We start from the raw sequence: 16,051 nt of genomic DNA, 5'->3' as shown, positions 1-16,051 counted from the left end.
TGAAATGTCTGGTCCTATTCAGCAAAGTTCAGAACCAAAGGAAATAGACTTAGTTGAAAAAATAAATAAAAGGAGCTGGAAGTAGGTATAAGTATCCCTGGATGGTACTGGCGACAGCTAGGAGCCGTAGACTCTGCAATCCGGGGAAATGGTTGATGTCAGCCTTTTACCTTCTTGACCTGTGAAGGTAGCTTTCTCAGAGACAAATAACTGGACTAGGTTGCCACTCGAGGTCTTTTTCAGCTTTATGAAACTGTCAGTGTTAAATATTAGGTTAATTTTGTTTGCATACATGCTAATGAAAAAATCAACGAAAGACTAAATAAATTCATTAGCACCAACTCCAGCTGCCCTGGGCGTGCCTCAGATGCAGATGAGAACCCCACTGTTCAGCGAAGGCTTGTGTTTTCAGATAAAGCGAAGGCTTGAAACAGCGATCCACGGTGACAATGAAAATCCCCAAAGCGCCATTGAGAGAGTGCTAGGAGTAAAAGTGCTCATATTAGAATATTGGTTTCTGTTCTGCTTTATAAGCTCTGTGCTTCTGGTTTGGTTTGGTTTGGTTTTTTGGCAGTTCCCTTAGCTTCTCTCCTAATTGCTAATGTGGAGAATGTAATGTTTTTGCCGATTGTAATTGAAGCATTGGAAGACTTTATAAATTAATACTGACTAAGTGATGAGATAATTAGAATTGTGTAGAAATTTCTTTCTCATTTGCCTCATGTATGAAATCAAAGAGTTTAGACCACATGACATCTGAGGCCCCTTCCAAATTTGAGAGCCACGATCTGACACCACGCTGTTTATCCAAACATCCCCTCCACTAGATGGATGCTTGTACGGGATGATTATCTCCATCTAATGGACGTAGACGCTAAGGCAGAAGTTAACTAAGCTGCTTCAGAGATAGAGTGGTCATTTGAATCTGAAAGTGAACCCAGATGTATTCCTAGCTTTGTCCTAGACATCATTTTTGCCTAGTGGCTAAAATCTTGAATGAAAGGCAGAACTGAAATAAAAAACCTCCCATTCGACTCTAGCTGTAAACCCCAAATCAGGCGCTTCAGTAGCCACTTAAGAGGGAGCTAATCTCCAGCACAAAGACCTGCTTCTTGGTTTCCACCTGTGAGCGAGGTGGCCACTGGGTGGGCTCACTGCTTCAAGAAGGTTACACAAGAGAGGGGGTGTGGGGGAAGAGGTCCTAGTTGCAGCTGATGCTGTATCAGACCACTCACATCAGATAATGTTAAAAATCAGATTATGACTGTGAATTTCATTTGAGGTGTTCATCTTCTGAACTAATCTGTTCGCACCACCTTTGAACATGTGATACTATATATGATAACAAGGGAATTGATGCTTTTACACTGCCAGTAGATTGTGGGTTAATTAATACTCTTGTTGGTAATGAAGCAAGGTGAAATGCAGTGAGACAGAGATGAAGCATAAGGTCATTAGTTAGTGTACACTGATTAATAGTGAAAATGTGGAAGTTTTCATTACAGCATAACCAATGGGCAAAAGAAGATGTTTAATGGATAAAGATGTAAGGAGGAGTACAGCCTACTCTTCAGGGATACCGTCCCCATTTCGAATGAGACTGGATCATCGGAGTGCATTTATTAAATCGCATCATTTTCATGTTTACTCCACATGATGTCTTCCAGTACTTAAAGTTCAACTCTAAGTCTAGAGCACCCTAGAAACAAACTGAAATATTGTAGGGCTGTGAGAAATTAATTTCAGGAGGATCTGAAGATAGGAAATGGAAAAGGAAATACACAAGGGGCGAGAATTACCTCAGAAATTAGATCTTTAGTCTCCTGACTATAAGGGTTTTGAAAAACTTGTGCATCTTAAGAAGAGTTTTTAGACTTTCTTCTTTGAATACTTCTAAGGAAAATATCAACAACTTTCTGATGGGCTAGAGGGAAGCCTGTGTCCTAGAGTTGGGAAGTGAGATAGAGGATCTTTGAAAGTTTCCTTCACACATTATATTCTAGATGAAATACACATGTGACTTCTTGTTTCTGTGAAGTCTGTCCTGCTGGTGATGTCCTCAACCCCCCAAACCATGAGGGTTTTCCTATGTAAATTGTAGCCAGAACAGAAGGCTTAGAAATGAATGGACTTTCTCTTTTATTCACCTTGGAAATTTTATTTGCTTTATTCCCCTTATTTACATTTTCTTTGCTTCCCCTAAAATTGGAGCTTTTCCTCCAACTCGGGTGCTCGATTTGGTACTCATCTTTTTAGGTAGACAACTGTGGGGAAGCTTAGGTATTTCTTTCTTTGTAGTTCAGTAAATTTCTAATTTCCTAGAATGGCTGGTGGATAAATTATTACAGATAACAAAATACTCTGGTACACTGAGAGTTGCCATAAATATGTACATAAATTGTCAATTTTCAAAGAATCGTAATATGTACATAAATTGTCAATTTTCAAAGAATCATAATAGATAAAATTACAGTCTGTTTTTAAATGTAAAATATAAAGGCCCTTTCTCATAAGTCACAAAGTTCATGTAGAATAGTCTTCGGTTTTATAATTACATGAATAAGATATTGGCTTAAATCTGTATAGTCTCTTTGACATAGGGTGAAGGTTCCCTTTTTTTTTGGTAATTTTTAAAAATATATATTTTTATTTTTTAATTTATTTTGGTTGCTCTGGGTCTCAGTTGTGGCAGGTGGGCTCCTCAGTTGCGGTATGCATGTGGGATCTAGTTCCCCGACCAGGGATCGAACCCAGGCCCCCTGCACTGGGAGCACGGAGTCCTATCCACTGCACCACCAGGGAAGTCTCTAAAGGTTGCTTTTTAAACACAAATCCAGTATAACTTGTAGTTTTTCTCATAAAGATGCGTTTGAGAAAGGTAATAGCTTTGTTTAGTTTTCTCTTTATATTTTGTCTCTCTAATATATACCCTCTAAGAACAAAGGCTGCTACTTCTATTTTTCTATCTATAGTTCTATAATCTATAATTTCTGTAGCACAATTTCTCAGTTGGGTGCTGATTTTTGTTCTTATAAATTTCTTTTTTTGTTCTTTTTAAAAGGAAAATGGATTTTTATTTCTTTAAAAAGAAAATGCTGTTCTTAACTCTTAAAGTTTTAAAAATGACCATATTTTCTCAGTGAATTTGGGGTCTACTGGCATATTTAATATTGTACTTTAGTAGAAACACTTGTGATTTTGCCAGCGTCCCGCTATATTTCCAGAAACTTGTTTAAATGTGTGATGTGAGTCAGGTATTTTTGGAGCAGCGAATTGAAAGAAGCAACACATTCTGAAATTTCTGGAGACAAGATACTGTGTCAAAAGTCAGTTTGACAATCGAGTAATTTTAGCAGAATCATAGTTTTAATGTAACATCAGCACATGAAATTACTCGAGACTGTGCTTAAGACAATTCAAAGGATGAAAAAACTCTCTTTTCTCTCTCCCTCTGTTTCTCTCCCTCAGAGATCTTGTGTGTCATCTCTCCAGTTGATGGATTTAAAGTGAGATTATCAGATGTTCTTGTCTGTATTTTTTAATGCTGTGACATCGTCCTCAGTCAAAAATTTAGCATCCTATCGGAAAATGGGGAAAAAAGTGATTTTTCTATATAAGAGTATGGATTTCAGATAGTCTTGTAAGTGTGAGGAAGGAATGCTAGTAAATAGCAATTTGTTGATTATAATCGCTGCATGTTAATCTCTCACAGCATGTTTCAGTCAAATTATGGCCTCATGTAAAGGGTGCAATGCCACAGAATTGCTGTAATTGACAAGCACATGTCTAAAAGGAATGTTCTTCAAGTGGGAGAATTTTTGCCTTTAACGTACCTATAATTGAGCTTTTCCTCATTTCTTTTTGCAGTCTTTCTCATTATAACCTTCCCCTCCCATTTCCCATTATCCTCATTTTTTGCCCTTGGGGCTTTCTCGCTCTACAATTGAAACGATTCTTTTCATTCTGTTTGCAGCTTTTTTGCCTTGTGCTTAAGGCTGCTATTAGGCTGGCCGTCCTTCCCCCAAATCTCAGAAATAAATATGAAATTAGACAGAATTGGTAGGTATGTGTGAACGGAAAGTGTGGTGGAAAACTAAAATACCGTGTTGTAATCCCCAGAATATCTTGCTGTAATCTAAATAGCGACAGAAAATTACTTTCAGAGCCATCCTGTATCCTTTTCTGTTTCAGACTTATCCTTCTTTTCAGCATTCAGGATACTTGGTCAGTCTTCTAAGTTTTAAATCTTTTAATCCTGTAAATGAGCTTCACTTAGTGTGAAGATGAAAAGCATCAGTTAAAATTGCCCATCTCATGTCTGGTTGGATATTTCTACCTAAATTCTCAGTCTAACAGTGAACAGGGTTTTAGGTGAGTGGCTGTATATATCAGGGCTCATGATGGTAGTTCTAATATGAAAGCATCTGGTGTTTTCCTTCTTGCTACATCCCTTTGAATGTGCCTTAAATAGACTTGTTATGAAGAAAGATTTACATAGTACATAGAGCAAGTTAGGTTTTCCCCCCAAATTTTCTTCCTGTCTTGCTTGATATCACATGGCTTGTTTTTGTGTAGCAGGCTTATAGATATCATAAATACAGTGTCATGATTTTGTTAAGAAAAAAAAAGAAGAACAGGGTGAAGATATTTTCATCCTAATTTTGGATCTTTTCCCAAGAACGGAACGTACGAAGTGTGACTCCTTGTGTCTTAGTTCAGTTTGATCTGAATTTGAAGGCATTGCAACGTCGTTTTCATTTACCACTGATGACTTTTGTAGAAAGATTTTAGTAAGCTCAAGTTCTGCCAGTGCTGATTGGCGTGTTGTGAGTGCGTATCTCAGAATTATTGTGACAGTTTACACTATCTGACAGTCTTCTGGGGAGGTTGTTTGTTCTTTTAAAAAATAATCAAAAACATAAAAGGCAAATATGTCTTCATCAGCACATTCTACAAATCCACAGTAATGAGATCAGGATAAATTCACAGCACTCATCTCTCCTTAAATGTACGTTCCCTGCTTATGATAGCTGAGAAACTTGAGAACAAGACCACATTACTGATCATGTGTTTGAGTTCCTGAAAATTTTCTGTGGGTGTATATTATTTGTGATCAGGCATGGCTGCATACAACAGAAAATCTCGAACAGTGACATAAACAGGTTACGTATACTTCTGTCTCATGTGAAAATAAAAATAAAGAAGTGCAGTCCAGAGCTGGTAAGGCCCCTCTGAAATCAGCCAGGAGTGAGATTCCTTCCAGCTCTTTGTTCCAGTGTCCCTAGAGTCTGACCTGCATCCCACGAACCAAAGTGAATATAGCATCACAGTCCAGGTAGCAGGATGGAGCTAGTTAAGAACATACCTGTTCATCACACCTGGCTTCTGCTTCTTTCTCATGGACCAAAACTTAGTTGTGGCCACATCTAGCTACAAGTGAGACTGGGAAATGTATTGTTTGGTTTGGTTTTAAGCTATCTGGAGAGCAGTATGCCCAAGAAAAATCAAAGTTTGGTTCCTAAAGAAGAGGAAAATGGCATGAAATTTTATGAATGGCAGCTTATGTTGTTTCGATACTTTAGACCCGAGGCCATAACTATATATTTCTGTCCCTTCAAAGTAATATAAACACATTGTAATTTAAAGTGCTGTATAATCACTTTTTAAAAGCCTATAAAGTGGTTTGGATTAAGTCTTATATGCTTCTCAACAAGTGACTATTGACACTAATCTCATGTATTCTTTTTTTTTTAATTGATGTATAGTTGATTTACAATGTTATGCCAATCTCTGCTGCACAGCACAGTGACTCAGTTATATATACATTCTTTTTTTATATTCTTTTCCATTATGGTTTATCACAGGATATTTAATATATTTCCCTGTGCTATACGTTAGATAATCTCATGTATTCTTAATTCTCAAGGTTTACTTACCAGTAAGTACCTTTCTTGTGTGATTTGAGCCCCTGAATTCATGCTAGAGAATTCTGCATTTTTCACTCCAAAATTCTCCCTTCCAGTTGTTAGCAATATTTTTCATAAAAGAAATTTAACATATACCAAGAAATAGTTCATGTCATATGGCTTTGAAGAAGTTTTTTTAACAATATCACAAATTAAATTTGTTCTTTTAAGAGTAGGTTATAGTATACAATTTTATATAATTATATTATTGTACTCTTGGTGATATTTCAGAACTCATATGTACCCATTACATACCTGTGTGAGTCAAATCACCATGAATCATGCTAACAGAAAGGCTTAAGGACGTTCGTAGGCTTGTAAGTAGTACATTTAATTTAAAACAAAACTGACTTCTTAGAACCACTTGAGACAAGGGATATGTATGAGTGCCTTTAGCCAAAAGGCAAAAGTATCTTGGCCAGTGACAGTTGATACATGTTTAATGGTCTGTTGATCCAGATGTTGGGCTGACAGGTGATAACTGAGGTGAGGGATAGCCAAGACTTTGACATGCAAGTCACTTCTTTTGATTTGGGAAAGAGTGAACAAAACGTAATGTGACTAATGGTTTTCAGTATCTACAGTGTCTAATACGGAGAAGTTTATATAGAAGAAAAGGAAGAGTTTTATGGTTTGACCTTTTAAAAAAATTGTTTTCCTTTCTGCCTTTACATTTCAATTTTTAAAAATATAAATATGTATAATTGGTCGTTAAAATATCTTAATCCTTCCAATCCTTCCTTCCATGTGATTGTCATTTCCACTTTTAGAAAAGTAAATTGGCTGATCTCTTATAGCTATTTGCTATTGCCAGGTGTTTGCTAGAAAATAAAAACAAAATAACAACATTTGAGTAGGAATAAAGGAACTGTGGCATGCGCATAGGTGGAAAAAGACGTCATAGGGCCATCTTTGGCAATTCAAGGCCAGTAAAAAGACCAGATTCCCGTATCTATGATGCTTTTCCCTGTCCAAACCCAGGATTCCATGACTTTCCTGTACTTCCTTTCCCCTCACCCCTGACATGGACGGTTTGTATCCACACCCTCAGGAGAACATTGTGCAGTGAGAGCCATTGCTGTGGCTCAGCACGCCTTGGGACCTAGGCCCCTTCCGACATTAACTCAGTGGTTATTCTCTGTACTTATGTCAGTCTCAGTGTCATCATCCCGCTAAAGGTAAGACCTACCTTCTAAGGTGGTTTTGAGGAACACAGATCATGTGGGTGACGCTTGTGGTACAGCCCACAATATGTGGTCCATAAAGGTTGGCTGGTATGGTTATTGTCATACAGACTAGCCACTGTCTTCCCCCCCACCAACCGACGTTTCCCCGTCACCTACGGAAGCCACCGCCGGCTTCCTGGGGCACAGTAAGGAATAGGTGTGGTTCAAAGCATGGTTTGGGGCTCTCTGGGGCTAAAACATGTGTGCTGGGTGGCAGTGGTGGGCAGGGGTGGGGTATGGAGGTTCGCTCAGACATTCACATGGATGGAATATTCATCAGGCTGGAGCTTGTAGACTGCCCGTTGTGGTCCTTTAACGATCTCACCAGTCAAATTCCAAATCCTTGCAAAAGCTGAGACTTTATCTTACAACTTTGTCTTCACCAGAGCAGAGAGCCCTGTGCTCAGCCCTAAGTGATAGGTGTTTGGTCATCCGTTTCAACCAAACCTTTCTCTGTGACCCTAAACCACAAGTCTCCCTTTCACCTGTGTGAGAAAGATAGCAGCCACGTGATATTGGAAAGAAAGAGTTCTAATGACTGTTCTGGAAACCAGACACAGAGGCATGTCTGCTGTCAGTCACTGGTTGAAATACATTTCCTAGAAATGTTTTCAAACACAGGCAATACATTAAAGTAAATTTTCTCGTATCGGAAGTGTTCAGTTTGTGTAAGATCTTGTGCCACATGGCTTAGAAAGAGCCTTAGTTGTGTTTCCTTTAAATGAGTAAGTTTGCAGAATAGATTTTTAATTCTCAGGTTTAAAATAGGCAATTGACTATCCATTGCTAAACTTTATTTAAAATAACTTCTCTCTAGTGTCCGTAAAATTTCTTTTAACTAGAAACAAAAGTAAATTAGTAAATAAATAAAATTTTACTTGTCTGAAATTCAGCACTAATGATTCACAATGACCAAGGGGAAAAAAATTAACACTCAGAATGGTGATATATTTCAAGTTTTGAAAGAAAACTGACAGTAGAGATTCTTCTTAGTGCTCAGGAGATAAAAATATCATACCTTGTTTTAAGTTGAGTCAAGTATTAGAGTTATTGCTTGGAATAACCATGCCTGAGACTTCTGATTTAAGATTTTTTTTAACATCTTTATTGGAGTATAATTGCTTTACAATGTTGCATTAGTTTCTGCTGTGTAACAAAGTGAGTCAGCTATATGTGTACATATACCCCATATCCCCCCCTCTTGCGTCTCCCTCCCACCTTCCCTATCCCACCCCTCTAGGTGGTCACAAAGCACCCAGCTGATCTCCCTGTGCCATGCAGCTGCTTCCCACTAGCTATCTATTTTACATTTGGTAGTGTATGTATGTCCATGTCACTCTCTCACTTCGTCCCAGCTTACCCTTCCCCCTCCCTGTGTCCTCAAGTCCATTCTCTACGTCTGCGTCTTTATTCCTGTCCTGCCCCTAGGTTCATCAGAACAATTTTTTTTTTTTTTAGATTCCATATATATGTGTTAGCATACAGTATTTGTGTTTCTCTTTCTGACTTACTTCACTCTGTATGACAGACTCTAGGTCCATCCACCTCGCTACAAATAACTCAGTTTCATTTCTTTTTATGGCTGAGTAATATTCCATTGTATATATGTGCCACATCTTCTTTATCCATTCATCTGTCGATGGACACTTAGGTTGCTTCCATGTCCTGGCTACTGTAAATAGAGCTGCAGTGAACATTTTGGTACATGACTCTTTTTGAATTATGGTTTTCTCGGGGTATATGCCCGGGAATGGGATTGCTGGGTCATATGGTAATTCTATTTTTAGTTTTTTAAGGACCCTCCATACTGTTCTCCATAGTGGCTGTATCAATTTACATTCCCACCAACAGTGCAAGAGGGTTCCCTTTTCTCCACACCCTCTTCAGCATTTATTGTTTGTAGATTTTTGATGACGGCCATTCTGACTGGTGTGAGGTGATACCTCACTGTAGTTTTGATTTGCATTTCCTGATGGTTAGTGATGTTGAGCATCCTTTCATGTGTTTGTTGGCAGTCTGTATATCTTCTTTGGAGAAATGTCTGTTTGGATCTGCCTGTTTTTGGATTGGGTGATTTAAGATTTAATGTTTAAATTAATTTTTCTTTGTTTCATGACATTTTAGAATATCTAATTGACAGGCACTTAGGAGCACAGTTTGTAGCTTAAGAATGCATATGTGATGTTAATCATACAAGATGCAGCAACTCAGGTCGATTATGTTAAACTGAGCAAATCTTCGAACTGGATATTAATTTTTTTTTTGGATATTAATTTTTATTGGTAGATGCTGGCAGATTGGTATTGAAAGCTTCATACCCATGACAATTCCCATGTTCTCATCTATATTGTTAAGTAAAATGATACTTGCATTGATCATGAAGAAATTTGTCTTCCTGGCTCATTTGTGAGAGCACCTGCCGTTACTGATCAGTGAGCTACACAACCACAAGAAGAGTCTTTGGGGAGAAACAGCGTGCTAGATGGCATGAGAGCTGAGTGTCAACAATATCCTTAGTTCTCTTCAGTCTATCAAGAGTATGCCTCTACCACTTAAGGGGCATCTCTCTAAAGCCAGCACACCAGAGACCATCACACACCACATCCAGTGGCCTTTGAATGCTCTGTCTCATGGACCTCCTTCCAACAACTTTTGACTCTTATGATCTGCTCTCTTTACCAGTCCTTTCTTGTTGGCTTCTATCACATTTATGTCTCCCAATTCTCCAATTTCTTCTCTTTTTAAGCTCATCTTTCTCCCACCATTGCCCAAATATGAACATCCACCCTAGCTCAACCCTCAACCTCTTGCTTACATCTTCCTAGGATTGTCACTGAGAATTCATGTTGTTCCCAATCACTCTCTTTATACAGTTGCTCCCATCTTCATCTAGCCTTCTTTAGCAAACTCTGGTCTTCAATAATTTTGCTCAGTAGTTCCATTTAAAGTAGCCTAGGGAACCCAAGCTCAGTGCATTTAAAAGTAAACTCATCCTCCCTCTCCTTATTCTTCCTGTATCCCGTTGGACTTCCGGGATGCAGCAGGTGTAATCTGCATCTCTTGTCACGTCTCACCTTGAAAGTCTTCATTCACTTCCCTTTTCCTATAGAACAAGCCCCAGGCTCCTTAGTCTAGAGCTCAAAAACACTCCAGGAATTGGCTCCAACTTACTTTTCTACTTTTCAGTTACACCGTGTGACCTCTTCCATTACTGTTTCACAACTGTACCATAGACTGAGACTTACATACTCGCGTGTCCCCAGACAGTTCATGTGAACGAATGAAGCCAACCAGAGCAGAACTGTGCTAAACTGGGGAGGGCACCCTGCGTAAAGAGCGCAACTCAGGTCTAAACCACGGTTGCCATCTGAGATATGGACGTGGTGTTGCCAGATCTCTGATTTTTAAATATTGTCATCTAACAGAAAACATCTTTAAGGGCAAAACAAGGCTCAAAGGCCACAGGTTTGTGACTCAGCCACAGGCACACACCCATTACCCACTCCTTTGCTTACATCCTTCACCTCTTTCTCCGCCAATTCTGCTCAGAAGTTCGGAGGTCGTCTCACACGCCACCTGTTCGGTGCAACCTTCCCTGGCCTGTGGAGTCTCTCCTTTACCCCCTGTGACATCTATGTTTGGTGTTGCTCAGTTGCCGTGTTACCTTACTTAGTTCATCCCATGGGGATACACGTCTCAGCTCCCTTTCTCATTATGAGCCTGAAGCCATGGACCAGCGTTGTGCTTCCCTGTATCAACCCCCAGTGCCTCAACCAATGCCTTATGTATAGTCATTCCTCAATACACAGTTTTGGTTGGTTGACTGGTAGCACTTGGAGAACTGGGACAGGACAGACATAAATAATTTTAGGAAAATAAAGAACAGGTAGTATTTATTCCATGCTTGATATATGCCAGATTCTTTGCCAGATGCATTAGCTGTCCTATTTAACTCAGCTACAACTCTGCTAGGTGTGGATGTGACATCCACTTCACGGTGGATGACTTAACTAAGGCCCAGAGAGATTAGGTACTCTGCTCAAGGCTACCCAGGTAGGAATCCAGCTCTCTGACTCCCTTTGCATGCTTTACACTGTGTTCTGAGCTTCCCAGCGGACTTGGCAGATACATGAAGTGTGCCTGGACACTTGAGAGCAGCTGATTGGGGCTGGGACAGCAGGAGCTCATGGGGCCCGTCCACTCTGTAACAAGAGTGACCTGCAAACTGACCCTTTCTCTGTGTGGAGAAGATAAAAGTGCTGCTGTTAATACTCCATGCTGCTTCTAGTGCCATTTTTAAAAGGCAGCATGTGCAATTAAACTTAGCCAAGAACATAAAACCTGCTGTATTCAAATCACTCTTTCCTAAAGAAATATGGTGGGATTCCAGAACCATATTTTACAAGTTAAAATGAAAACGGATTTCATTATTGGAAGAGGGCCACGCAATCCGTATCGTAAGTTCCTGTCGTTAAAGGGATGACTTTTCAGGTTTGATGTAGAAACAGCATTAAATGAATAAGCCTTTCTTGTGCAACCAATATCTAAAAATAAAACTAGATCAAGATTTGACAGTTTTAGAATGGCTAAGCAAGACCCTGGTGAAATCGTAAAAGTCTGCAGGAGTTAAGTGAATTGAAAAGCTGTGGTGAACAGCTGCATTTGAGGCCATGAATACTGCTTTTTGAAATGTAAAATACACTGAGCGAGAAGCAGAGCTTGTGTTGGTGGCATCGCACTTTAACCTGTGATTCATACACGAACAGTAAGGTTTTTTTGTTTGTGCTTAATCACATTACATGGACGTTTTGGCAGTGCTTCTCAAAAAATAATGGTAAGTTGTAACATTCCAGGGCCAGAAATGGGCGCTTTCGTGTACAAAGCTTTTCTTGGCTCCTTGGAATAGAGGTTAAGTAGAGCATGTTGTAGAGTACCTTAAATTTCATTGCATCTCAAGTAGAAATGTGGGTGAAGCAAAACTACTAACAGTACTTTAGGGGATATGAGTTAGTAGAGAAATGTTGAATATTCACATTGCCTTACTTAGATTAAATGGCTCCTATGGGCAATTGTCTGTCAAAACTCTTTTCATTTGCTTTTTGGTAATTCACTGTAACTGGTGAGTGGTTTCATTACGGCAGTGCATTTTGCTGGCGAGCGTTGAAAAATAACTGAGGTAGATTTCTCTAATTGTTTCTAAGTCACCCTATATGCATTATGATTTCTAGACTTCCGGGTTCGTTTTTATGTTTTTGTTTTTTCTTTTTTTACCTCCTCCCTCCCCCAAAAAGGCATTAAGCTTAGACCTTTTGGAAACATTTAGACCATTTTCTTTAATTTGATTAAATTTATATAACAGAAACCTTTAAAAAGAGTCTGTACCAAACCAATTACCGTTCCACCTTGACACTACTCTGGGATATTCTAGGAACACTTGTATTTTGCAGAAATAAAATGGAAATTTTTAGTGCTTGATACACTTAAAGTGATAGTGAGAAAATTTTTTAATTTATGCATATAAGAAAAATACATTCAAGTAAAATCAAATAAAAATAGATAATTCTTTTCTTATGTCTTAAAGTTAAAACAGTAACAAATGAAAGGGAAAAGTTCTGTATTAATTAACATTATGGCTAATTATAGACCTGAATTTTAGAGCCATTTCTATCAAGTCTAGATTTTGACAGCATATTGATATATTTTATTTCAGGTTACATTCTTCTTAAAACTGTAATAGTATTTTCCCTCCAGTTTTGATAGGTATTAGCATGTTACTTTATACTGCAAAGAGTAATTCCTGTATTTTAAAAAGCCACTACAAAATGTTATGTTATTTGGGGAAAGAAGAGGGGTATTCCCAAAAGGATGGCTGAGTATTTTTGTCAGTGATGAGCCAAGAATTTGGGATTAGATTTAGAGATGGATTTAAAGAATAGAATTTCAAAGAAAAGTTTTTGGTACATTAATACCTAGGTATTCATTAAGCTAGAAATCAAAATGAATGCATCTTTTTATTCAGAGTGTTAGTCTGTATGGCAATGATGAATGTGTTTAAATGAAAGATGTTTTTATACACAAAGGTGCTTTTCTACCTAGAGTCTTAAATTACTATTAATTAAGCAGTATATAATATAATAAATAATTATAGTGTTTTAATGTGGATGCCAGTGGATTTGCTAGTCTTTCTAAATGGCCATTGTTGGCTAATAGTCTTCAGGGGATCATTTATATAGCCATTGTGGTTCTAAAAATATCTCTAAATAGCAGTGGGACAGCCTTTTTTGAAGCATGGATATTATAAAATGCACTTTTATTTGAAGTGTGCTGTTTTGAGTATATCACTCAATTACTTTCATATGCGGCAAAAAAAAAAATACCAATGTTGAAAAGGAATAAAGGAAAGCTCTTTGTATACAGAAGAATTTCAGAACAATATGGTAGTTAGAGAAAGATTTGAGTTAGGAGTATTGGGAATCTGTTCTATTCATTGGATTTTTAGCTATTCTATTCATTAGGTTTTTAACTGGAGATGTTTTTATGTAGCATCATTATTTTTATTTTAATTAATATTTCTATGGCAGAGAGATAATTAGATAAATGCTGATGAATATTAAATATGGTAGTAGCTTAGGGGAGATAAGCATTTCTGGGTCAAAGCCCTCAACAAAATATTATCTTATATGAGCTGATTAATTGAATTGAATGCCAAATGGTTTTGCCACCATCCAACCAAACTCTCACAGCCACTCAGTTCATTATCTAAGGCTCTTCCAGAATGGAATGAATGCTTTTGTCAAAGTTAATGGTGCTCTTTTTAATCTGAGCTACTCATGGAGGAAATCTTGACTAGAGAATACTTCCCACCTCACTAAATTAGCTACGTGTAAGAACATCCCAAAGAGTCTGAACCTGAGTGTCACACCAAGAATTTTACATGCTGAATTGTCTGAGGTTCTCAGTGCCGTCGCCCAGTGGTTTCTGTATATTGTGGGTTCCAATCTGTAAGGGCCCATTGGAAAGCCTGAAGTCAGTTCTAGGTTCTAGGCTGCTCTATGGTCCTTGCTGCCTGTGTCTAACATTGAATGCAAAAAAGACTTAATTTCCAATTAGACCAGAGAAGCTAAGGATTCTCATCAACCATGTTTAGTACAGAGATATGTTATAATTTGTGAACATAACTGTTTAGTAGCATCCCAGAGTGATAGTTTTCAAGTTGGATTCCAAAATATCCTAGGGGTTCAGACATTATGCCATTGTTGCACCTTAATTTCAACTATTTAAAAAACTGTAATGAGGGAATTCCTGGTGGTCCAGTGGTTAGGACTCCGCAGTTCCGCTGCAGGGGGCATGGGTTCGATCCCTGGCCAGGGAATTAAGATCCCACAAGCCTGGAGGTGTGGCCAAAAAAAAATTAAATAAAAAATAAAACACTGTAATGAAAGAGACACAAAATTTCACATACACATTCCAAATTTTTCACTAGGATGCCAGTGATTGACTTGTGCTGCCAGGTTAACTCGTTTGGGGGTAGATTTTACAATAAAGCTTCTTCTGCCTTTTTGTGCATAGATTGGAAACTTTCGTAAACAGGGACTCCAGTAGAGAGCTCCTAGCTCTGCTGTGCATATCCACTCACATTCAGACTCCTGTGCATATCCACTCACATTCAGTTGTGCAACCAGCCACATTCCCAGTTTTCCTGTACTGGGCTTAATATATGCCCAGCAAGGCCCAAGCACATCTGTTTGAGAACTTGCTTTTCCACAGAGTAATAGTGGGTTAGACCAGTGACTGTTCACATACTACAGTGTGATACAACATTATAAGTTTAGGCTTAATTTACATTTTAGGTGCCATTTGTCAAATTATTTTTTTTTAGTGAGGAATACTGATACTTATCTATTATAAAAAAAATAAATACCTTTGAAAAAAATTACCTAATACTCTTCATTAACACCTCTGGTTCATTTTAATTAAGGGCCTCTTGCCACTAGAAAGCAAGCTTTTTTGGTCAACTATTACCATTTTCAGCCACTTACCTGTTTGGATCAGAACTATCTTGATATTTTGCAGCATAAACAAACCATGGAAATAAATTAACCCCTGCAGTTCATATAGGACTGTAGGTGTCATTCACAACCGCTTTTTATCAGAATTTTGTGTTCTTCAACACGGCCTTTTGTTTTGCATTGATAACTTTTAAAGAAACGTTGCTGGTTATTTCTAAAATTCTGGAATTTTTCTAATCTTCAGCATAGAGCTATAGAATTCTGTATTGGGCAGTTCTTTCTGTTTCCACATTTGTAGTGTAAGAGAGCATCAATGCTATTTAGGATACAAGCTCACTATTCTTACAGTTTTCTACTATATCAAATAGCTAAAATTTTGATATCCAGAATGTAAATTATATGAAAATTACATAATATTTTTAAATGAATTTCAAGGTAAGGAGATTGGTTAAAGACTACTATAGCAAAAGGTCTACTTTGCATTCTGACTGTAGATCTTTTCTATCATTTTTGAAATTTTATTGGAGGTCACTTTGCCTGTTCAGGAGTTCCGTATTATATGTAAGCTGGACTTTTCGAAGAACACTCAGGCAAAGAGGCAATAACAGTGGAACCTGTTTTTGTAGGTTGAAGAGTTAGAAAAGGAATTAGGAGGGAGTATGTCATGATCCATTTTACGTGCTTTCTCTTTCCTTTTTTTTTTTTTTTTTTTTTGCGGTACGTGGGCCTCTTACTGTTGTGGCCTCTCGCGCTGCGGAGCACAGGCTCCAGACACGCAGGCTCAGTGGCCATGGCTCACGGGCCCAGCCGCTCCACGGCATGTGGGATCCTCCCGGACCGGGGCACGAAC

The 16,051-nt window shown here is 38.3% G+C and overlaps 1 protein-coding gene across 6 annotated transcripts in view; it reads left to right on the top strand.

Annotated features, from left to right (window-relative positions):
* RAPGEF5 (Rap guanine nucleotide exchange factor 5) overlaps window positions 1-16,051 on the top strand; it is a 235,975-nt gene that overhangs the window by 171,884 nt on the left and 48,040 nt on the right. The gene's annotated exons all lie outside the window — the stretch shown is intronic.

The sequence above is a fragment of the Globicephala melas genome, chromosome 9 (genome assembly GCF_963455315.2).
Source record: "Globicephala melas chromosome 9, mGloMel1.2, whole genome shotgun sequence".
NCBI classification, from domain to species: domain Eukaryota; kingdom Metazoa; phylum Chordata; class Mammalia; order Artiodactyla; family Delphinidae; genus Globicephala; species Globicephala melas.
Note: the sequence above shows the minus strand (reverse complement) of the source record. Positions and strands in the feature narration are given on the sequence as shown.